General features: G+C 40.9%; 1 protein-coding gene across 11 annotated transcripts in view; it reads left to right on the forward strand.

The window, feature by feature from the left end:
* pitpnm2 (phosphatidylinositol transfer protein, membrane-associated 2) overlaps window positions 1-25,267 on the forward strand; it is a 489,130-nt gene that overhangs the window by 144,671 nt on the left and 319,192 nt on the right. For 2 of the 11 annotated variants that reach the window (XM_087999837.1, XM_087999836.1), the window contains exon 1: window positions 10,390-10,698. The exons of the other annotated variants lie outside the window; for them this stretch is intronic. The gene's annotated coding sequence lies outside the window, so the exon portion shown is untranslated. Of the gene's footprint in view, window positions 1-10,389; window positions 10,699-25,267 lie in introns of those variants that run through there. 11 annotated transcript variants of the gene reach the window in all.

Raw genomic sequence — 25,267 nt, forward strand, 5'->3', positions numbered from 1 at the left:
ACCATTAATTGTCAGGTGCCCAGTACTCACCAATCCGGAGCCCCTCTCACCTTTTGAAGTTATGATGTCAACAGAGGCACACTGAAGATACTCTGTGTTCCCACAGCAGTTTCCCAATTATTGTGTCCCTCCCCAACTTCTGGCTGCTGCTGCAGGGTCTCCTGACTGCTGCTCCAAGCCAAGTGCCCTCTTTGAATGTCAAGAACCTGGTTTGCAATGTCACAAACTGTTCCTAACAATGCATTAATGCTCTTGAACCTTCCGGTTAACTGATGCAAAGAACATTTTAACTGAAGCTGATGAATATTATAATACTTCTCACTAGAATAGAACTGCACAAGGCTATACCCAAATTCTCCCACTTTCAGTTGCAATGCAGGGCACTGTACATTGTTGGATGTCAGTACTCACCTGCAGCAAGCACAGGAAAGAATCAGTCTATAATTGGAGGAACAATCCCTCTCCATTTCTATCAATACAACCTGATGTAGAGAAGATATTTAAGTGGCCTTCTTGATAACAGGTAAACCTATTTTTGTTTTATGACCGTGTCCTGTGGAATAGTAGGATGAGACCAGTGGTGTACTCCATGGTGTTACAGTTACAGTCACAGTAAATTAATTTTGGAATCGATTGTTTGTACAGATTTTATCCTTGACCACCCTTTCAAATTCGCATTAAAATGTTCTTAATTCTTAATAAAATTGTTTGTGTTCACAAAACTGTGAACTTTTAATAAGTAACTGTTATTTCTAAATGTATGCAAGACATATATTGTGAAAAAGCATATGTAAAACAAATACTCTTAAAATTGGAATTTGAACACTCCACTTGGAATATTTTGACTGTTCATAGTTTTTGATATAATTGGAAATGAAGTTAAAATTTTATCTGATTAATTCAGTATTTATTTAGCTAAATCAAGAACCTCTGCTGTTGTTAAACTTTACTATTTCTGCTGGCAGTGATTAAGAGTGTAGACGTTGAGAAGTAATTGTGAACATTAAAGTTGTTCCGATTTTCTCCTTGTCATTAGACAGAATGTACCTGTTTAAAAATGTGTATGCTGCATTGTGAGAACATTGTGAGTTTATTTGTGAAATGTAAGCTTACACTGTGTTCATAGTCCCTTGTGAAATGACGGCAGTTTCTCCTTAGCAAATGGCTGGAAATCAGCCACCGGAATGGAGATTTCTTAGTATGGAGTATTAGATGTTTTTAGAAAATTATCCTTGTTGGTAAATGTTAAAATATAAGTACATTTTTAATTTTGGAAATTATATTGAAGATGTGCTATTTAATTAGCTCATCGCTGAGGTTCAAGATTGTTCTGACGAACTAACTTGCACTTCTATTACACCTTTCACCTTCTAGGATTGTAGGAACACATGAATAGAAATAGGCCGTACAGCCATCATGCCTGTTCTCCCATTCAGGCCCAGAGCAGTACCCTAAGGAACCCTTAAAGGGATACCTTTGCGCTGAGATGATTGAACTCCAGCAAACGCTATAATTTTATTTGTGCTGAATATGTCTAAAGCCAGTGGCGAGTTTTCCCACCGATTCCCAGTGACTTCCGTTTGATGCTTAACTTTGTTAAGATGCGTTTATGTCAAGGGCAGTCACTGTCTCTCATCTCTGGTGTTTAGCTCTTTTGTCCATGTGTGGACCAAGCCAGTAATGAGGTCAGGAGTTGAATGGTCCTTTTGGAAGACAAACTGAGCATTAGTGAGGAGGTTATTGTTGACTAAGTGCTCTTTATGACATTGTCAGTGACTCCTTCCGCCCCGAATTATCAAAAGTACACTGATTAGGGGAGAACTTGGCTTGATTACGTTTGTCCTTTTTTGTTTGTGCGGTATGCTTCTGGACAAGTTTTTATGTTGTTGACTGGATGCCAGTATTGCTGCTGCACGAGAATAACTTGCCTAGGGGTGCAGCTAGTTCTGGAGCACAAGTCTTCCATACTAAAGCTGGAATGCTGTCAGAGTCTTTATCATTTGCAGCATTGAATGCCATCATGTTGCCTGAATTGGTTGAAGGTTGTCAGTGATGCTGAGGATTTTGAGAAGGCGGATCTTGATTATCCACTCAGCACTTCCAACTAATGGTGGTTGCAGTGCTTCAGTCTTTTTTTTTGTGCTGATGAACTGGACACACTCATTAAAGATGAAAACATCTGTGCATTGTTCTCCCACAATTATTTATTTAATTTTCCACTAACATTTATAATTGAATGTGGCAGAATTGCAGAGCTTTGATCTAATCCTTTGATTAAGGAGTCATTTAGATCTGTCTTTCAAGTGCTGGTTCTACAGTTTAGCATGCACATGATTCTTTGATCGAAGTTCACCAAGTTGACACCTTATTTTCAGGCCTGCCTGATGTTGCAACTGGAATGTCCTCCTGCCCTCTTGGTTGAATCAGGATTAAACCCCCTCCACTTGATGGTAATGGTAGAGTGAGGGATATGCTAAGCCATGAGACAGTAGTTGATGATGATGCTGACCGTCTCATGGCTTTCCAGTTTTTGTTTGAAATCCATCCCATTTAGCGAGGTGGTAGTGCTGCACAACACAATGGTGTACATGTTCATTGAGAAGACAGGACTTTATGTTGTTGGTGCTCACACCACTTGTCACAGGCTCAGACCAGCAGTTATGTCCTTGGGGATTTGGCCAACCCGGTCAGTTGTCGTGTTACTGAGCTACTCTTAGTAATGAATCTGGAATCAATATTAAGCACTCACAAAAACTTTGACCTGGCTCTATGTCACTGTAATGCCACCTCTGGTGAGCCTAGATGTAACATTGGGGAAATGAAGCAGTATGAACGGAGAATTGATGAATAGACAGAAAGCAGAGTAGAAATAAACAGATCATCGGCTGTTACAAGTAGGCTACCAAAAGTGTCAGTGCTAGGTCCACAGCTTTTCAAAATCTGCATAAGTTAGTTGGATGTGGGGGCCAGTGGTAATTGAGTACAAAAGTCAGGATGTCATATTGCAGCTTTATAAGACTTTGGTTAGGCCACACACAGAGTGTTGCATTCAGTTCTGGTCACCACTTTACAGGAAGGATGTGAGGGCTTTGGAGAGTGTGCAGAAGAAGTTTGCCAGCATGCTGCCTGGATTAGAGCATATGAATAATAAGGCGATGCTAGAAAAACTTGGGTTTTTTTCTGGAGCGGCGGACACTTAAGGGACACTTGATACAAGTCTATAAAATTGAGATGCATAAATAGGGTTGACAGAATTTTTTTTACCCAGAGTTGAAATGTCTATAGTATGGGGCACACACTTAAGCTGAGAGGGGAAAAGTTCAAAGGAGATGTGAGGGGAAAGTCTTTTCCCAGAGAGTGGTAGGAATCTGGAACATGCTGCCTGGGGTGGTGGTGGAGGTAGATAATATAGGGTAATTTAAGGGCTTTTAGATAAGCACATGAATATGCAAGGAATGAAGGGTTATGGACCAAAGGCAAGCAGAAGGGATTAGTTTATTTGGCATCATGTTTGGCACAACAGGGTGGGCCAAATGACCTGTTTCTGTGCTGTACAGTTCTATATTCTCCATATTTATTTAATGGGCGCTCAGTAGAGAGACTTCAGGAGGACTAAGATAACTATGTGAATGGGCAAGACCATGATTGGTGGAATATATTTAGAGTAAGAGTGAAGTTATTCACTTTGGTAGAAGAAACAGAAAAGCAGAATGCTTCTTAAGTTGAGGAAGTGTGGGTGTCCAAAAGTATCTGAGCGTCCTTATCACTAAAATCTAGCCTGGCGATGCAGCAGGTGATTAGAAAACCACATGTTTAATTGGCATTTATTTCAAGAAGATTTATTAGAACCCCTACAGTGTGGAAACAGGCCCTTTGGCTCAACAAGTCCACTCCGACCCTCTGAAGAGTAACCCATCCAGACCCATTCCCCTACCCTATTGCTCCACATTTACCCCTGACTAATGCACTTAACCTACACATCCCTGAACACTATGGGCAATTTAGCATGGCCAATTCACCTAACCTACATATCTTTGGATTGTGGGAGGAAACCGGAGCACCCAGAGGAAACCCATGCAGACATAGGGAGAATGTGCACACTCCATACAGACAGTTACCCGAGGCTAGAATCGAACCTGGGTCCCTGGCGCTGTGAGGCAACAGTGCTAACCACTGAGCCAGTAGAGAAGATGTCATGTTCCAGTTGTATAACGCCTTGGCCACATAGTATCTGGAGTGTTATGTCCAGTATGTTTCTCTTAAACTAAGCAAGGATATATTTGTCATACAGGGAGTTAACTAGAGGTTGTTATTTTGATTTATTCTTCATTGATGGGATCTGGGTGTTGCTAGTTAGACCAACATTTATTGTCTCAAGACCTCTTGAGAATCAAACACATTGCTGTGGGTCTGGAGTCACGTAGACATTCCGGCAGGTTTCCCTCCCTGAAGGACATTAGTGAACCAGATTGGCCAGGATAAGGTAAACCATTTTTTTTTTAGATTAGATTAGATTACTTACAGTGTGGAAACAGGCCCTTCGGCCCAACAAGTCCACACCGCCCCGCCAAAGCACAACCCACCCATATCCCTACATTTACCCCTTACCTAACACTACGGGCAATTTAGCATGGCCAATTCACCTGATCTGCACATCTTTGGACTGTGGGAGGAGACCAGAGCACCCGGAGGAAACCTACGCAAACACAGGGAAAATGTGCAAACTCCACACAGACAGTCGCCTTAGGCGGGAATTGAACCCGGGTCTCTGGCGCTGTGAGGCAGCAGTGCTAACCACTGAGCCAGTAGAGAAGATGCCATGTTCCAGTTGTATAACACCTTGGCCACATAGTATCAGGACTGTTATGTCCAGTATGTTTCTGAGACTGAGACAATGCGAAACATGTTGAAACCATGGAATTCACTACCTTGGAAGCATGCGGGAGCTCATACATTGAGTATGTCCAAGCCAGAAATTGATAGTTTTCTTGAGACTAATATCATCAAGGTATATGGAGAAAATGTGAGCAAGTGGCATTGAAGTGGAAGATCAGACATGATCTAACTGAATAGCGGGGCAGGCTTGATGGACTGAATGATCTTGCTCCTACTCAGGGATGGTGATGAAAATGTCTGAAACATTGGTTGTAAGCCATGATTCCATGAATACAACCTGCTGCTTGGCTACTATGTCAAATAGCTCTCTCAATTTTGGCACAAATCTCCTGACTTTGGTGAGAAGGACTTTGTATGGTTGTTTTGGCTGGGTGTGCAATTGTTGATACGTTGCCATGGTAGTCTGTCTGATTTTATTCCTTTTCAACTTTTCTGTAGCAGTCTTGTATAATTGAGGGCTTGCTTGGCCAATTGAGAGGGCAGTTGAAAAGTAACCACATGCTGAGAGTCTGGAATCACATGTAGGCCATACTGGTGAGAATGGCAGGTTTCCTTCCCAAAAGGGCATTAATGTTTGACTTTCATTTTTATAATTAATTAGATCTTAAAAGAAATGTTATGAATAGGTTATAAGTTTTGTATAAATGTTATTTTGAATTTCCATTAGTTATTCCTACCCAGCTACTAGATACTCATTGCATCTTGTTTAATATTTAGTAAACTAACACACTGTTGAGGACAAGTACTTTTTGTAAAAAAAAATTGCTCTTACAATTCTAATGTTGTTAAAATGGTAAATTTGTTACAGAAGCTCAGAAATTAAACTGTTGGGATTTGATTATTGCATTTGACTTCTTGAGAATGACTAGTTTGTTTCATAGCTCAGTTCAAATGCTAATTCAAAGATATTGCATATAATGAATGCAGTGGTTTCTAGTTACTGTGCAGACCAGTGGTACCAAATGCACCTGATTTGGTCATTGGCTCTCTATTTTGCATTTATTGCTTCAAACAAAATTTTTGATCTCTCTAAAATTGGTGCAACAACCAAATAGGAAGAAGAAGTTGTTTGTTTCCTTTGTCTGTTTAAAAAAAAACACAATCAATTTCTATGACTTTCCCTAACTGTGGGTGTGTCAATCTCAGTCCTTCATGCTCCTTGTCAATCTTGTGATTTCAACAATTGTGTGAAATCAATAAACAAATTAAGTCAGGACTGTTTTCAACACTGATATGCATCAATAAACCTATGCAGCTCCATGTCCTTGCTGGAAGACCTATTGATTTTTTTTGTGAGCATGAGGGCACTTATTGCTTCATGCATAATATCGAAAATAATTTACTGGAACTGCTTCGAATGTTTACCTTCTCAAAATGAGCAAATGAATTTAAATCAAATTCCTGCACATCCAGCTAGAGCATGACTATCCAATCATGTGGACATAGACTGAAAACTAGAATTCTGTTCCTTGAATCTAAATGCCTACCTGCAATCAGTAAGTGTAACTATTTGGTTTGTAAGTCTGAGTTTAAATCCTTGAATTTAACCTTGTGAATCAAAGGCCAAACCAAGCTGTAGTTGCAGTTGACATAATTGATCTGGCTGTACATGTCTTGCATCATTCTTCCAAACATGCTCTCTCCATTCCTAACCAAGAGTGGTAATCACCGACCTTCCAAGTAGAAATAATGACTGCAATTTTATTTCATTTTGCCTGATAACGTGCCTCCTCTCAGTTTTGCTCCTTTGTCCAAACTCATCTGAAAAATGACAATTAAGGTGCCAGATTGTCAAAGGCATCATGGGGTAAGCATTGAATCCAGTTTTATCCAAGAACAAAAAGTTTGAAAAAGTTGGTATTGGAGAGGTACGAATGCTGGAACTAATCAAACAGTGGTTGAGACTGTGGGTTTTGCCTTGATTAAAAGTAGACAATATATGAAGCTGATTTGAGATGTTTCAGAGGTACAGATTGGGTGTGAGAAACTAGAGCTGAAACTTTATTGCTGGAACAGCACAGCAGGTCAGGCAGCATCTAGGGAACAGAAGATTCGACGTTTCGGGCACATGCCCTTCTTCAGGATTCCTGAAGAAGGGCATGTGCCCGAAACGTCGAATCTTCTGTTCCCTAGATGCTGCCTGACCTGCTGTGCTGTTCCAGCAATAAAGTTTCAGCTTTGATCTCCAGCGTCTGCAGACCTCACTTTCTCCTGTGAGAAACTAGAGAATAATAAGAATGGGGAATAAACCTCTTTATGACTAACTCTGCACAAAATCAGAACTCTCACTAGCTCCTTAGAATTAATCTTTCTGGGAGTTCAGAAGAACTCACCCTTGTCATTGCAGTTAGCTGTTGTAAAACTTTAATATAATAGAAAAGAAAAACAATTGTTCTAACTTACTCATATTTCTAGCCATGCGAATAGAGAGACCAGAATCCAGTTGACAAAAACAGTTAGTATTTTTGTTACTCATGAGATTTGCAAGATTGAACAAAAACCTCAGCTTGATTATCACCTATTAAGCCAGAATCTGTAACCTCATGGTCCGGCCTATCCTTTAGTCTACCATCAAGCCTGGGGATCAAGCCTGGTTCAATGGAGAGTGCAGGAGGGAATGCTAGGAGCAGCATCAGCCATACCTAAAAATTAGGTCTCACAATACAAGAGTATTTGCCTGCTGAACAGTGGAAACTGCATGTATTAGACAAGGCTTTCCACATTGGATAGATCAGAGGTCCTCTTGTGCTGCAGTGGTAGAATCCCTACCCTGGACTGGGCGTTCAATTACCACCTGTTCCAGAGATGAGTAATAACATCTCTGTTGATTAGAAAAATGGGTTAAATAAAAATTGAACAGCTTAGATCGGATTCTGTAGTACTGTAACATCCAGCTGTAAATGCTGGTGCTCAATTAAACTCCAGGAAGCGCTTCAAATATCCCAGTTCTCAATGATAGAATAGCCCAGCAAATCGGTGCTAAAGACAGAGCTGAAGCTTTTACATCCATCTTCAGTGAAAAGTGCTGAGTGGACAATTCATCTCATTCTCCTCCTGAAGTACTCAGCAATCTTCAACCAATCTGATTCATTCCACCTGATGTCTGCCGAAAGCACATTGACTGCAGTAGGTCTAGAAGACAATTCACTACTACCTTCCCAGAGGCACGTCGGATGGCAATAAATGTCCCAACCAGTGCTACCTACGTCTTGAGAGTGAGTAAGAAGAAGAAAAGCAACAGTACTGAAGATAGTATGCCAGAAATGTCCAAACATCTAGTCAAAGCTGTTCCAGCACAGTTACAGCATTGCAGCTAACAATTTAGCTGGTATGCTCTGTACCCAACCTGTTCCATTACTGCCCCATTAATCTACTGGTCAACCACCAGCTGAAAATAGTTGGGCCTAGGACACTATCTTGAGGACCTCATGCAGTGATGTCTTTTGACTGTGATGACAGACTTCCAACAATCATTATCAGCCTCCTTTTATGACCCCCCCCCCATATAATTCTCATTAACTCCAGTTTTGCTAGAGATCCCTGATGCCAACTGGGTCAGTCTCACCTGACCTCTTGAGTTCAGATGTTTTATCCATTTTTGGACTAACACTGTTGAGATCAGGGACCCAATGCCCAGCTTAGTCAAAACTGACCATCAGTGAGCATGCTATTACTGTGCAAGTGCTGTGTAACAGCCCTGTTGATGGCATCAACTTGCATTTTGCTGATTGAGATTAGATCAATGGGACTGCAATTGGTTACGTTTGGAGTACTGTGTATAGTTCTGGTCGCCTTGCTGTAGGAAAGGTATTATTAAATTGGAGAGGATGCAGAAGATTTACAAGGATGTCATAGGATCTGGAGGGTTTGAGTTATAGGGAGAGGCTGGATAGGCTGAGACTTTTTCCCTGAAGCATAGGAAATTGAGAGGTGACCTCATAGAGGTTTCTAAAATCATGAGGGGCATAGATAAAATCATGAGGGGCATAGATAAAGTGAATAGCAAAGTTTTTTTCCCTGGGGTAGGAGAATTCGAAACTGGAGAGCATAAGTTTAAGATGAGAAGGGAAAGATTTAACAAGGATCTGAGGGGCAACTTTTTCCACAGAAGGTGGTGCATGTATGGAACGAACTTCCAGAGGAAGTGGTAGATGCAGGTACAGTTACAATATTTAAAAGACATTTGGACAGATGCATGAATAGACAAGATTTAGAAGGATATAGGCCAAATGCAGATTAGTTTGGAAAACCTGGTTGGCTTGAATGAGTTGGATCGAAGGGTCTGTTTTCCTGCTGTATGACTCTGTTGCTAATTGGTTGGGATGGATTTGTCTTGACTTCTGTGCACTGTCATTCTTGGACAACTTTCTACATTGTCAAGTAGATGCTAGTGGTAGAGCTATACTCGGCAGCATGGTGAGGGGTCAGCTGGTTCTGAAGCATGGGTATTCAATGCTGTTGCCCTGATGTTGTCAGCGCCCATAGCCTTCAGCCATTTCTTGATCTTAGATGGAATGAATCAAATTGGCTGAACACTGACATCTGTGATGCCAGAGACTTAAGGAGGAGGAGTCAATAATCTAGCAGCACACTATATGATTTTTAATATCTCATGATAATGTTTGCCCCTCAATGGGGTTCTTTAATTTTTCCCTTGCATTCTATGCTGATGTATTAGCTATATAAGTTTAAGGATGTAAAAATGAGAGCACACAACTAACTATCTGCAGTGATGAGCCACTGTTATTTTTGTATTGATGAGAAGCTCCAGAAATGCAAAGCAATGAAAAGCACTGCTGCAGACAGTGTTCGGAAGAGTGACCATTAAGACTGCTGATGCCAAGACCACATCTGAGTTGCTAAGCAACAATATGGTCATTGGAGGTTGCACATTCCTTTTGTTCTGAATTTGGCTTTAGGTGCCAGTCTTTGTGTATTGAGGCTTGCATATTATGCAAGGAGCAGTTATTCATGATTGGAGCAGAGTGACGTTAAGGTTTTATCAGGTGCTGATTGTGATTTAATGACAAAAACGTGTATCAGATATTCATTGTAGGGGAACAAAAGTAGACCTGGGGCAAAAAGCAGTGTTGCTGTTTGATTACTAGTTGAATGACTTGAGATCAGGTCGATGCACGTATAGAATATTTAAAGGATTCTGTTCACAAACCAGATTTTTTGCTGATGGAGGTGTAATTTGACCACAATTGAGAAAAGAAACTGCATTCTTCCAAATAAATTAGCTCATTAAGTAATCTGCCAGTGTTGATTTATTAATTAGCTAGTTATTGTCTTCCACTTAAATTGAAAAATGAAATTTCAGGCAATATTTAAAGCTTTTAAGTAGAAAGCATTAATGTATTAGGAGGAGGAGCCTTTCATTTTAAATGGTTGCATAGCTTGTTGATTGGCTTTGCATATAGATCACGGGTGCAGTCTTTAATGCTGAGCTGAGGGAAGCTCCTGGTTGCAGTGAGATGTGTTTTTCTGCTGATTGGCCATTACTGTCTCGTATGTCTTGTGGCATCGTGTGCTGCTCCTTCAGGCCTCTGAGCAGCTCCTTTCTCCATGGCAACTTGCGCTGATGGTTCCAGCAGACAAGAGAATCAGTATTCTTTTTGAACATCTCATTCCAGTCAAAGTGAAATGCCTGCATGTTTGTATCCCTCTGGTCTGCTGTATGTCAATGAAAAGTAATGGTGAACTCACAGCTGCAGGGAAGTTAAAATGGAACGCACTTCCAATTTCATAGGATATCCATGAAGATGTGTGAGTAACCAAGGCTTCAAATGTGTTAAAAAGGTAAGTTATTTGCACTATTACAATTGAATATATTGGTACTGGAGTTAAGTCTGTGCTGCAGTTACAGTAATGAACAGGGCTACCATCTCTTTTGCAGTCAGTTATGTCAAAAAAATCAAAACTTAAGATAGCTTGTGCAACATCAGAGGAAATGAGATATATGAACCAAAGTTACTCAGGCATTGTGTCAATTATTTAATCGTTACTAATAAAATTATACAATTAACTCATGTATTCACTAACATTCAAGCAAATGTTAAAAATGTTGTTGAGATCCTTGAAGTAACAAATGGATCTTTCGGTTTTAACTAAGTAAAGATTACTAGAGGTCTCTCCTTGTGGTTTTTCATTGACAAACTGGCAGAATAAAGTAACTATTGATGAGAAGTCGTAAAATTCCTTGGGAAATTTAAGGTATTTCTTTCTACAAAGTTTGAGGTTAGGTGACTTTTAGGAGTACTGTGAATTGGCTACTGACACTTATTTTTGTATTTGTTTTCACGTCTGTTAACCCCTTTCTGTTTGGTAGCGATGTATAGATTGTGCCTTTCCATCTGTATTGGTGTGTATTTTCTTCTCATTAATTAGAACTTATTTCTAATACACTGCTGTATAAGTCCTCTACTTAGTTTCTAAATGAATTGTAATGCCAAAGATCACAGTATTACATTTTGTTTGTTGTTACCCCTCACTAGTATAGCACACTGTAAAGCTATTCTCAGAGTTGTCTCAAAGATTTTAAAGAAGTACACAAAATTCCCCTGTTTCCCCCTCTTTTAGACCCAGGTTGACTGAAAGCATAGACTAGGTTTCTATCCTTAGCAAGAATTACTATTTCTTACAAATAAATAGATTCTAGCTACAGATGAACAATTATAAATCGTCAGCACAGAACTCTACCAGTTAAAACTCTAACCCCCTTATAAACTCCCTTCACACATGTAAAAGATACAAAATGAATGGGTGTTATGGGCAGAGGGAAAGACTGAGAATGGTCCCTGTCCTCGGGGTTTGCAGAGATTATCCTTTTGGCTTGTCAGGACCTGCTGTTCTTCAATCTTCTTTCTCCAAGTACTTTAATTTGCCTGTAGAAAGCACAGAGTGACAGATACTTCGCTTATAAAGTCTCTGACAGTTTATACAACTGCAGAGAAAAGGACAGCACCTTTGTTTGCAGAGGTTGTATGGCTTCTGACCAAATATTCACATCCACAAGCTTTTCATCTAAATGGGAGCCAATTACATTGCTGTTGGCTGGCAGAGGCCCTTTGACATTGACGACTTTCTACAGACCAATCAGCTACTTGTTGACCACTGAATCTCTCTTTGTACATGCTTCCTGACTGTAGCCGATTTCTAGTCTTTACCCTACTGCTTGAACAAGCAGCAGTGTAAACAGCATTATAGAATCATAGAATCCTTACAGTGTGGAAGCGAGGCTGTTTGGCCCATTGAGTCTGCACCTATCCTCTGAAGAGCATCCCACCCAGATCTACACCATCCCTGTAACCCTGCATTTCCTGTGGCTAATCCACCTAGCCTGAAGTCACTGTGAGGCAGCAGTGCTAACCACTGAGCCATCATGCTGCCCCAATGAGTGTCAGATAACTTGTTTTTAAAAAGTGCAGCAATCCCTTCAACAGAACTTGATTTTGAAAACAGTCCTTTTCCAATTTTATTCCACAATCAAAGACAGAAAAATGAAAAGATATGGTCTTTACATTATATTTTGTTAACTCCTGATCACTGCCCCATGTTTAGTTTGCTTTTCTTATCTTGTGTAGAGGAAAGGAGATGGGTATGAACATTAATAAATGTCATTCATACCACAAACTGTACAGCATTTATTTTAACATGTTTCACTGAAATAACAACATGCTAACTTGAATTTAGCTTTTGTTCTCATTTTTCACGTCAAAATGATAAGTCAAATGATAGAGAAGATCCAAAAAGACTATTTTGAAGAAGACCTGGGCAGCTTACCCAGTATCTTGGCAAATGTTTATTCCTCAGTCACTAAAACAGATCACTGGTCAGTGTCACATTGCTGTTTGTGAGAACTTGTCGTGCACAGATTGGTTGCCATGTTTAATGACAATGACGACTACATTCAAAGTGCATTTTAGGCATTTGAGAACTTTGGGATGTTATGTGGTGATGGAAGACCCTTTACAAATACAAAGTTTTTTTTTAAGAAAGAAAGACCTGATAAAGATAAGGTTTACCAGGGTGTCACCTGGTCTGGAGGGTTTCAGTTGTGAGGCGAGATTGAATAGGGTCATATTGTTTTCGCGGGAAAGACGGAGGAGGAGGGGTGACCTGATAGAGGTCTACAAAGTTATAAAAGGCATAAATGGGATGGATGGTCAGAGGCTTTTTCCCAGGGTGGAAAGGCCAACTATAAGAGGGAAGTTTCACAGTGAGAGGGGAAAGTTTAGGGATGAAGTGCAGGAAAAATTTCTAACACAGAGGGTGGTGGGCGCACTGCCAGTGGAGGTTGTGGAAGGAAGCGCATTAGTGACATTTAAGGCATATCTTGTTAGACACATGAACGTGAGGCAAACAGGGATAGAAACCACATATGGGCAATAAGAGTTAGAATTGGCATAAGCTTGATGGAACAAAGGCCCGGTTTCTGTGCTGTATTGTATTATATAATTAATATTTGACTAAAGTACATGACTAGTATATAATTAGCTATTGTGCTCTTGCTTTGTTCAAGACATGTGAGAATTCCTAGAAGCAAGGCACTGCAACCAGAACTGTATCAACAAACACATCGACTTGGATCCCATTTACCACTCCCTGAGAAAACGAATGGGAATTGACATCACCAAAGGAAATGATATCACCAACCCAAGGAAACCTAAACACACAGATAAAAAAACGGGCCATACCACCAGTACTTCACTGGAGGCCACTGATGATGTTACCTAGTATGGTGATGAAACATCTGAAAACGAACCTTCCAGCTCAGTTAGCAAACTTACATCCAATAATATCCTTCTTATAGCAGGGTGATCAGAACTCTACACAATTTTCCAAAAGTGGCTTCACTGACGTCCTGTACAACCTCAACATATTGTCCCAACTCCTATACTCAGTAGTCTGTATAGAAACTTGTGGAGATTTCAGGCTCATGTCAGATCCTGCGCAAGCTGCTATTTGGGTTTATGTCTGTAATGCTTGAGAAAACAAAAGCTGAAAGTTGGAATTTATCCATAAGACGACGAGTTGTTTCCAGCTTGAGATTCTGAACTATTTAACACATAATTTGAAGTGGAAGAGGCACGTGGCTAACCCCTCATTTACATTCAAAGAGTCATTGTGCACCATATACTGTGAGACTAATAGAATTCTGAAATGCATTTCTCTTCATAGTGAGTTTGTGCTACTGAATTGCTCCTAGTTCCATTGCTTGGGGATGGGCTTTAGTGATGATAGTTGGAGCTGTTGTTGGCCTGTTGGATTATTGTGCCCTGTGCTGCAGAAGAGGCCTTGATGCCATCCCATACATTCATGATCTAGCCCTCATGTCTATACATGCATAAGCCTTGCAGCTAAATCTGCAAATTTGTTTCTGTACATAGAACAGGTTTTTTCTAATTGGTTTTGATTCATTTTATAATTGAATCCAAACACATTTCACTCCAGAATGGAGTGTATGATCTAAAAGGGACACTGTAAATCACTAATAAAATCCTGGCCTTGATTAAGTTCAAGTGTTGTGTTGCCTTGCATCTAAGACATTCCAAATGATTTTGGTTAATTACAACTTGTTTGACATTGGGAGGACTTTGTCTTCAGTCTGTGTAGCAAACTCCATTCCCAAGCAACCAACTCTATCCCATTGGCAACAGTCTGACATTAAACTAAAGGCAGATTGTTGTGGATGCTGAAATTCTGAAACCAAAACAGACTGTACTGGAGAAGGTCAGCAGGTCTGACAGCATTTGTTGGGAGAGAAACAGAATTAATGATGTGAGTCCAATAAGGGGTGGCACGGTGCTCAGTGGTTAGCACTGCTGCGACAGGGGCCCAGGTTCGAATCCAGCCTTGGGCAACTGTCTGTATGGAGGTTGCATACTCTCCCTTTGTGTGATTTTCCTCCAGGTGCTCCAGTTTCCTCCCATAATCCAAAGGTGTGCAGGTTAGGTGACTTGGCCATGCTAACTTGTCCATAGTGTTCAGGGATATGTAGGTTAGGTGTATGAGTCAACGGTAAATGTAGAGTGCTAGGGCAGCGAGAATGGGTCTGGTTGGGTTACTCTTCAGAGGTGATATGGACTTGTTGGGCCAAATGTCCTGTTTCCACGCTGGAGGAATTCTATGATTTCTATGATTAGAGCAAGGTTCCCTCTGTATCACAGCACTTTGTACACCCTCTTTCTTTAAATAATATTCTGCTTTTATTTTCTTCCTGCCAAAATGCACAACTTCACATTTTTCAACATTTATACTCTATCCACTAAACTTTTAGAATCCCTGGAGTGTGGAGAGCTGCCATTTAGTCCATTGAAGCTGCACCGACCCTCGGAAGAGCATTGCGCCCAAGCCAGTTCCCACACCCTTTCCCTGTAACTCTGCATTTACGTAGAACATAGAACATAGAAGAATACAGCGCAGTACAGGCCCTTTGGCCCTCGATGTTGCGCCGATCCAAGCCCACCTAACCTACACTAGCCCACTATCCTCCATATGCCTATCCAATGCCCGCTTAAATGCCCATAATGAAGGAGTGTCCACCACTGCTACTGGCAGGGCATTCCATGAACTCACGACTCGCTGAGTAAAGAATCTACCCCTAACATCTGTCCTATACCTACCCCCCCTTAATTTAAAGCTATGCCCCCTTGTAATAGCTGACTCCATACGTGGAAAAAGATTCTCACTGTCGACCCTATCTAAACCTCCAACTCACCCTCAATGCCATACCTCCGTATTTTTTGCAGTAGTCTACCATGGGGAACCTTATCAAACGCCTTACTAAAATCCATATACACCACATCTACTGCTTTCCCCTCGTCCACCTCCTTAGTCACCTTCTCAAAGAATTCAATAAGGTTTGTGAGGCACGACCTGCCCTTCACAAAACTATGCTGACTATCCTTGATCACATTATTCCTATCCAGATGTTCATAAATCCTATCCCTTACAATTCTCTCTAAGATTTTGCCCACAACAGAAGTGAGACTCACCGGCCTATAGTTACTAGGGTTATCCCTACTCCCCTTCTTAAACAAGGGAACCACATTTGCTAGCCTCCAATCTTCTGGCACTACTCCTGTAGACAATGAGGACATAAAAATCAAGGCCAATGGCTCTGCAATCTCCTCCCTTGCTTCCCAGAGAATCCTAGGATAAATGCCATCAGGCCCAGGGGACTTATCTATTTTCACCCTTTCCAGGATTTCCAACACCTCTTCTCTACATACCTCAAAGCCATCCATTCTACTTAATTGTGACTCGGTACTCACATCGACAACAATGTCCTGTTCCTGAGTGAATACTGACGAAAAGTATTCATTCAGTGTCTCCCCAATCTCTTCAGCCTCCACACGCAACTTCCCACTACTATCCTTGACTGGACCTATTCCTACCCTAGTCATTCTTTTATTCCTTACATGCCTATAGAAAGCCTTAGGGTTTTCCCTAATCCTACCAACTAAGGACCTTTCATGTCCCCTCCTTGCTGCTCTTAGCTCTCTCTTCAGGTCCTTCCTGGCTACCTTATTTATCGTGGCAATCCACCTAATCTGCACAGGAAACCAGAGCACCCGGAGGAAATCAACACAGACACAGTCAGAGCATGCAAACTCCACAGAGGCAGCCACCCCAGGGTAAGAATTGAACCCGGTCCCCGTTGCTATGCTTACCACTAAGCCATCTTTATCACTAGAACTCTGTGTTCCTCCCAAACCAAACATTTGGTCCTTTTGTCTCCCATTAGTGTAGGTTTAAGGGGAGGCAATGGCCTTGTGGTATTACCGCTGGATGTTAATCCAGAGATCCAGATAATGTTTTGTGGACCCGGGTTTGAATCCCACCTTGGCAGATGGTGGAATTTGAATTCAATTTTAAAAAATCTGGAATTATGAGTCTAATGATAACCATGAATCCATTGTTGATTGTTGTAAAAAAAAATCTGGTTCACTAATGTCCTTTAGAGAAGGAAACTGCCATCCTTACATGGTCTGGCCTACGTGTGACTCCAGAACCATAGCAATGTGTTTGACTCTCAGCTGGCCTCTGGGCAATTAGGAATGGGCAATAAATGATGGCCTAGACAGCGAAGCCTTCATCCTGTGAATGAATAAAAAAAAGGTTGTAAACAGTTCAGGTTCCTGCACTGATACTTGAAATGCTGCACTAGTTATAGTTTGTCCACCTTAAAATGACTCCATTTATTCATGAATCTCAGTATCCTAATAGTTAGTCAGCTCTTTATCCGTGCTATATTTCTCCTCGTGGTTGTGATTTTTCAAATAGTTCTCTGTTGCTTTTTCCCTGCTCTTCTGTTGTTCTTAGGACTTTCTGATGTTGTCTACTGTGAAGACAAATACAAAATACTTTTTCAGTCTCTGCCACTCCCTTGTTTCCAATTATGACTTCTTCAGTCTCCTCTTTCTTGTAGAATGTTTTACTGACTGTTTTTATATTTCTTGCTACTTTTCTCTCGCACTCCACTTTCTTCCTTTTTGTTATGTTCAATGCCATCTTTTGCTGATTTCTGCACTTCTCTCAATCTTCTGGTCTATCACTAATCTGCAGCATTGTACATCTTTTCTTTCATTTTGGTACCATCCTTAATATCCTTAGTTAGCCAGAGATGGTGCATCCTTCTTAGAGGCTTTTTATCTCATGGAATAAACCCTTATTGAGAGGTATGAAGTAGCTTCTTCAACATTTGCCAGTGCTTCTTTACCATCTTACCTTTTAACCTACTCTTCAGTCAGCTTTAACAAACTGTAACATTTTCCCTTTGTCATTACCTTCATTTAAGTTTAGGTCAATAATTTCAAAACCAAATTTCTGACACTGAAACTGAATGACACATTTCACCAGTTTAAATGGAAGTTATTTGAGTGAAACTTAGAAATAAGAAAGAGATGGTCACCTTATTGGAATTGTATTATAGACCCTCTAATAGTCAGAGGGAAATTGAGAAACAAATTTGTAAGGAGATCTCAGTTATCTGTAAGAATAATAGGGTGATGATGGTAGGGGATTTTAACTTTCCAAAGATAGACTGGGACTGTCATTGTGTTAAGGGTTTAGATGGAGAGGAATTTGTTAAGCATGTACAAGAAAATTTTCTGATTCAGTATGTCGATGTACCTATTAGAGATGGTGCAAAACCTGACCTACCGGGAAGTAAGGCAGAGTAGGTGGCTGAGGATTCAGTGGAGGAGCACTTTGGGGCCAGCAATCATAATTCTATTAGTTTAAAAGAAATGATGGAAAAAGATAGACCAGATGTAAAAGTTGAAGTTCTAAATTGGAGAAAGGCCAATTTTGATGGTATTAGGCAAGAACTTTCAAAAGCTGATTGGGGTAGATGTTCGCAGGTAAAGGGATGACTGGAAAATGGGAAGCCTTCAGAAATGAGAGTCCAGAGACAGTGTATTCCTGTTAGGGTGAAAGGTAGGTATAGGGAAAGCTGGATGACTAAAGAAATTGAGGGTTTGGTTAAGAGAAAGGAAGCATATATCAGGTATCGACAAGATAGATCGAGTCGATCCTTAGAGTATAAAGGCAATAGGAGTATACTTAAGAGGGAAATCAGGAAGGTAAAAAGGGGACATAAGATAGCTTTGGCAAGTAGGGTTAAGGAAAATCAAAAGGGTTTTTATAAATACATCTAGGATAAAAGGTAACTGGGGAGAGAATAGGACCCCTCAAAGATCAGCAAGGTGGCCTTTGTGTGGAGCCGCAGGAGATGGGGGAGATACTAAACGAGTATTTTGCATCAGTATTTACTGTGGAAAAGGACATGGAAAATATGTAATGTAGGGAAATAGATGGTGACATCTTGAAAGATGTCCATATTACAGAGGAAGAAGTGCTGGGTATCTTGAAAGGCATAAAAGTGGAATAATCCCCAGGACCTGATCAGGTGTACCCTAGAACTCTATGGGAAGCTAGGGAAGTGATTGCTGGGCCCCTTGCTGAAATCAATGATAGTCACAGGTGAGGTGTCGAAACACTGAAGGTTGGCTAACGTGGTGTCACTGTTTAAGAAAGGTGGTAAGGACAAGCCAGGGACCTATAGACCAGTGAGCCTGATGTCGGTGATGGGTAAGTTGTTAGAGGACATCCTGAGGGACAGGATGTACACTTATTTGGAAAGGCAAGGACCGATTAGGGATAGTCAACATAGCTTTGTGTGTGGGAAATCATGTCTCACAAACTTGATTGAACCTTTTGAAGAAGTAACAAAGAGGATTGATGAGGGCAGAGCGGTAGACGTGATCTATATGGACTTCAGTAAGACGTTCAACAAGGTTCCCCATGGGTGACTGGTTAACAAGGTTAGATCTCAAGGCATATAGGGAGAACTAGCCATTTGAATACAGAACTGGCTCGAAGGTAGAAGTCAGAGGATGGTGGTGGAGGGTTGTTTTTCAGCCTGGAGGCCTGTAACCACAAGGATCGGTGCTGGGTCCACTGCTTTTCATCATTTATATAAACTATTTGGCTGTGAACATAAGAGGTATAGTTAGTAACTTTGCAGGTGACATCAAATTGGAGGCGTATTGGATAGCGAAGACGGTTACCTTGGATTACAACGGGATCTTGGTCAGGTAGGTCAATGGGATATATGAATAGGATGTGTATATGAATAAGAAGGGGTTGGAGGGATATGGGTCGGGTGCTGACAGGTGGGACTGGATTGGGATATCTGGTCAGCATGGACGAGTTGGACCGTAGGGTCTGTTTCTGTGCTGTACATCTCTATGACTCTCTATACTTTTAAGTTGTGGATTCTTTGTAATGAAGCAATATATTAATTACATCTCATACACGTTACCAGGTGTAAAGTAGTCTGTTCCATAGCTGATTCCAAAATGCATTGTGGTAAGAAACTGTCCTGCATATATTATGAACTCATCTTCAGGCTACCATTGCCAGTTTGATTTATCTAATTTATATGATGATATATCTCGAAGAATCTTCCAAAGAAGGGTTATACCAGACTCAAAACATTAATTCTGTTTCTCTGTTTGTAAATGCTGAAAGACTGCCTGAGGTTTTTACAGCATTTTCCATTTTTATTTCAGATTTCCAGTATCTGTAGTATTATTTTTATTAAAGTCTCCTATCTAATTGGAGTATCTTTCTCATAGGCCCCATAATTTTGCGTTTGCTCTGTCCGACTGTCAGGGTGCCTATAAACTACTCTCATCAGTAACTTCCTTTGTTATTTAGTACCTCTGTAAAAAGTATTCTTCATTTGATCTTCTGAACCAAGATCATTTCTCACTGTTCTACTCACTCTTTGTTATCTGAGCTGCCCTTTCTTCTTTTCCAATCTTCCTGCCTTTAGAAACTTCAGACACCTCACACCTTGAATTCCCAGCTATGGTCACATTGGCTTCTGCTTTCTAATTTAACCCTCAGCTGCTTAGCAGGCCTTCTTTCGTCGTTGTACTTATGTTGTTGGTGCCATCGAATTTCTGTTCCCATTCTTAAATTCCTCTCCAGCCCCGAGGAGGTGTCCTAAACCACTCCTTGGGGAAAAGTCCAGAGCACCACCACCTCTGTTGCTGCATTGAGTTCTCTCACAAAAATCCCAGATTTAAGTACTCAGTCTCCAGTTGCATTTTTGTGTGACATGCTTTTGAGTATAGCAACATGCTAATTTTGTAATGCAAAGACATGCTCTATGGGTACTCAGTTTCAGATTCAGTACACATATTGACAGTGTACTCAATGTACACAGGTTGTGTCTCATATCCCATTCTACATGTTTCTGCTTCCAAGCAGTATTTATTTTTATTTTCAGCAGTTTGATCTCATGGAGCAAATGTCAAAGCCTCACTCCATTTTCAACTGGAAACTGAGTAGATGTTATTGTCAGTAGAGAGGGCAAACTGGGAATAAGGCATTTCTTTGTCTCCATACATTCTAAACATTGATTCTACAAATCAAAATAAAATCTTATGCCCCTTAAATTAACAATGTAAATTGTGAAATGGATTGTGCTGAAAAAAACTCCTATGTTCCTCGAAACAATCTCAAAACCATTGTTTCTGACTAAAAAACCTTTCTTGCACCTCCAGATCATCCACACTTCACTCCAATATGTCAGGCAGAGTGGTTATGTGATTTTTGTTGGAAACTCTTTTTCCCAATTTATTTTCTACTTTTGACAAGAAACACACTTGCCAAAAACATGCATGTTTTGTTACAGTGCGATTGAGAAATATATCAACAGTATTTTGAGAATTGTGAAATTGCAACTGAAGCTACTTGAATTAGTGGTAAGCATGAGCCTAGACTCAATCGTTTTGTGTAGCACCACCACAGTTCACAAATGAGCAGAATTATACTTTAATACAATCTATAAGTTCAAGGCCAGCAGAGGAGAGTAACTCTGGCCCAATGAAGTGTGCAGGAAGCATGCTAGGAGCAACACCATGCATACCTAAAAGCTACAATACTTGTAAGCAATAGACAAGACTAAGCAATCCCCCATCAAGGTAGGTGAGATCCAAGTTCTGCAGCCTCCCATGTTGAGCCATGAATAGCGGTGGACAGTTAAGCATTTAACACTGATGAAGGGCTTATACCCGAAAATTCAATTCTCCTGCTCCTTGGATGCTACCTGACCTGTGTTTTTCCAGCACCACACTCTCGTACTTGTTACTGCCAAGGCTATGAGCCCTCACAGCATGCTGGCTTTAATATTGAAGACGTGTGCTCCAGAGCATGCTGCAGCCCTAGCCAAGCTCTCCCAGATATTACAATACTGACATCAGCTCAACTATGTGGAAAATTGACCAGGTATGCTCTTTGCTCAAAAGGACAAATCCAACCTGGATAATTTCCATCCCATCCATTTATATTTGATGGTCAGTAAAATAATGGAAGGTGTTGTCAAGGATTATATAAAACAGCACTTGCTTAGGAATCTCTTGCTCTCTGATGCTCAGTATGGCTACCACCAAAGGCACTCAGCTATTAACCTTATTACAGCTTTGGTTCAAACATTGACAAAAGAGCAGAATTCCAGAGCTGAGCTGACAGTTGACAGGTCTTGACATCAAAGTAGTATTTGACTGAGTTTGGCATTATGAACTCCGATAAAAACTGGAGTCAATAGAAATCAAGGGGAAATCTCTATGCTGGTCAGAGTCATTCCTTGCACAAAGGAAGACAGTTGTTGTTGGAGGTGAGTCATCTCAGCTACAGGATGTCTCTGCAGGATTATATCTAGGTAGTGCCCTTGGCTCAACCATCTTCAGCTGCTTCATCAATAACCTTTCTTCCATCGTCAGGTCAGAAGTGGAGATTCACTAATGATTGTGCAATGGTCAACATCATTCACGACTCCTCAGAGACCAAAACAGTGCATGAACAGCAAAACCTGAACAATATCCAGCTTGGGCTAAAAAGTAGCAACTAATATTTGCGCCACACAAGTGCAGGACAATGCCCATATTAAAAGGAAGAAAATCCAAACATTGCCCCTTGGCATTCAATGTATTATCGTTGTGCAATCTTCCCACTATCAACATCCTGACCAGACTCTGAAACTGGAATTGCTGAAGAAATTCAGTGGCTGTGAGAGCAGGTCAGAGGCTAGGAATACTACAGCAAGTAACTCACCTCCTGATTCCGCAAAGCCCATCCACCATCTGCAAGGCTCAGGACAGGAGTGTGATGGAATATTTTCTACTTGCCTGATGAATGCAGCTCCAACAACACTTAAGAAGCTTGACAGCATCCAGTTCAAAGCAGCCTGCTTCATTGGCACCACATTCACAAACATTCAATCCTCACACCACCAACAGAGTACAGTAGCGGCAGTATGTCTCATCAGTAAGATGCACTGGAGAAATTCAAAAAGACTGCTTAGGCATCATCTTCCAAACCCATAATAATTTCCATCTAGAAGTCAAGGATAGCAGTTACAAAGGAACACCAACAACTACAAATTCCTCTCCAAGCCATTCACTGTCCTGACTTTGAACTGATCCTTCACTGTCAGTGAAACAAAATCTTGAAACTCTCTCACAAACAGCACTGTGGATGTACCCACACAAAATGGATTGCAGCAGTTCAAGAAGGAAGCTCACCACCACCACCTCAAGAGCATTTAGGGATGGGCAGTAAGTGCTTCTCTAGCTAATGACACCCTTATTCTCTGAAACAATTAAATAAATGAAAGGCTGTTAGTGCCTCTATAGGCATATGTGTTTCAGTGGTTTTCTTTGTTAGCTGTTGGCAATTCTTCTTTTGTGTCATTGACTGCAACGTCCACACTGTGAAAGGATGTCTAAGCTCCTTCTTGTAATTACTGTTTGGAAATATCCAGAGTTATAGTCAACTTGCATCAGTGATGGCCATGTCTAAGCCCATCTTCAGGCCCGAAACATCGATTCTCCTGCTCCTCGGATGCTGCCTGGCCTGCTGCACTTTTCCAGCACCACACTTTTCAACTCTGGTCTCCAGCATCTGCAGTCCTCACTTTCTCCATGTCTAAGCCCAGCAAAGTTCATTTCAGTATTCAGTGCATCTCCTGCCAACACACTTGAATAGGAAATTGACACGATTTATGCTGTTGCTGTGCACAAACACCATACTGGAACCAGAAAAGAAACTAATACATCTATTCTAACTGCTTCTTCCTCGCTGTACCAATGTCCAACCTGTTTCCTGTCTCCCTTTCCACTAGCTAAAGTCTTTACTGCTAGCTTCCTGCCTTGCTGCTGTCCACATTGTCCTGCTGCCTGGTTCCCACCTCAACATCCCATTCCTATAGACTCCATAGCAAATGTGACAGAGGCACTTAGGCATCTAGTTGAAGAGGGAAGCTTGCATGGTTAATAGAGCCATAGAGTCATGGACATGGAAGAGGCATAAGACTGAATTGGGTCGCTGTGATGGGGTGGGAGCTTCGTTTAATTGTGAGAGACTATGAGCCTACACTTTGTAATGGGAGATTGTGCCATCTAAATACAGCAGCAGTCTCAAGCCTATTGTTGGTGACCTGTAATGGTCAGATTGTGGGCAGGGCAGATGTACTGAGGTTGGGGGCGAAGCTACTGTGCGTGGGGTAGGGATGGGGCCACCATGCTCAAGTCAGAGCCCCATGCCAGGTGTAGCACCAGGCCCTGTGATTGTTGCCCTGCCCTTGCTGTAACTGCAAGAAATGTGAGGGCACTCCATGGTGTTTGAATATAGCCCATGTGGTCACACTGGCAGCAAACGCAGCCTTTAAAATTAAATGAGAAAACTTTTTTTTCAAAACGGTTTGTGATCTCACATATCTTATTGATGTGACATTACTAGGACCCAAGGTTAAGAGAGATACCCCAAGAACTGTTTTGCTGGTGCAGTAACTGAATTGCATTGTTGCCATAGTCTGCACCAAGGTTTCACTATTTGAGTTAACAATCTGCTATCAATGTATGTTGGCTACTTCAATTGTTGGATTTCAATTTCACTCAAAAATGGCCAGAGGGACTGAATAATGCCTAATGGGATGCACTGTTCCCTTGTTTACAATTTAGGGTTTTGCACATAGTGTATAATACTGAATGGAAGGTCTGTTCTGACAGTTATGAGATCCTGTGCAAGAGTGTGACCTTATTCCACATCTGTTGGTTGAACTCAGCATTTTAACTCATTTTAAAAACTTCTCTCAGTTACTGAAAGCTTGATGGAGCGGTATTCCAAGCTACACTGAAAATTGGCATTGTCTATTCCAAATGTTCATATTAATTTGCTGTGATGGCCAATGCATCTTTCAAATCCCATATGTCAATTCAACCTCAGGATCTGCTTTTATAATAGAATAAAGGGTTTAACATTGAAGTAAAACCAGTGAAAAATTACCAAAGATCTCATTAGTGATTTGGTACTTTTCTGAGTACTCCATTTCGTCTTGCATTGTGTAAGAAAATCATAATAGATCATAGAGGTTTAACCTATAATTCTACTCTATGTTGTGGATACTTTGAAACTTGGGACTGAAACTGTGAATTGAAATGTTTTATCTTGTTATCACATAATGCATTTGCATTCAGTGCAATTGTGCCAGTGACTTCAAGGCTAAAGCTTGTTCTTTTTGTGGGGCTGAGAGTTCTTGCTCTGTCACATTTGTTAGTCAGACCAAAATATTTGAGTTTCTCATAGCTGAAATATTTGATTAATACAGTTAAACTTGCCTGGTTCTAAATTCCAAAATGTATGGAATTGATGCTAAAGCTGGATGTTATCTTCGCATTCAGCCATCACGTAAACTCAGTTATTTACTATCCTTCATTCCAACAGAAGGCAGTTGTAAGACCACTTATATGCTGTACTGTGGAGATATCCTTCCGTACAGAATAATTCTGCC

The sequence above is a fragment of the Chiloscyllium plagiosum genome, unplaced genomic scaffold (genome assembly GCF_037043375.1).
Source record: "Chiloscyllium plagiosum isolate Xiang-an unplaced genomic scaffold, Cpla_swu_hap1 HiC_scaffold_24, whole genome shotgun sequence".
Classification (NCBI taxonomy): Eukaryota; Metazoa; Chordata; class Chondrichthyes; order Orectolobiformes; family Hemiscylliidae; genus Chiloscyllium; species Chiloscyllium plagiosum.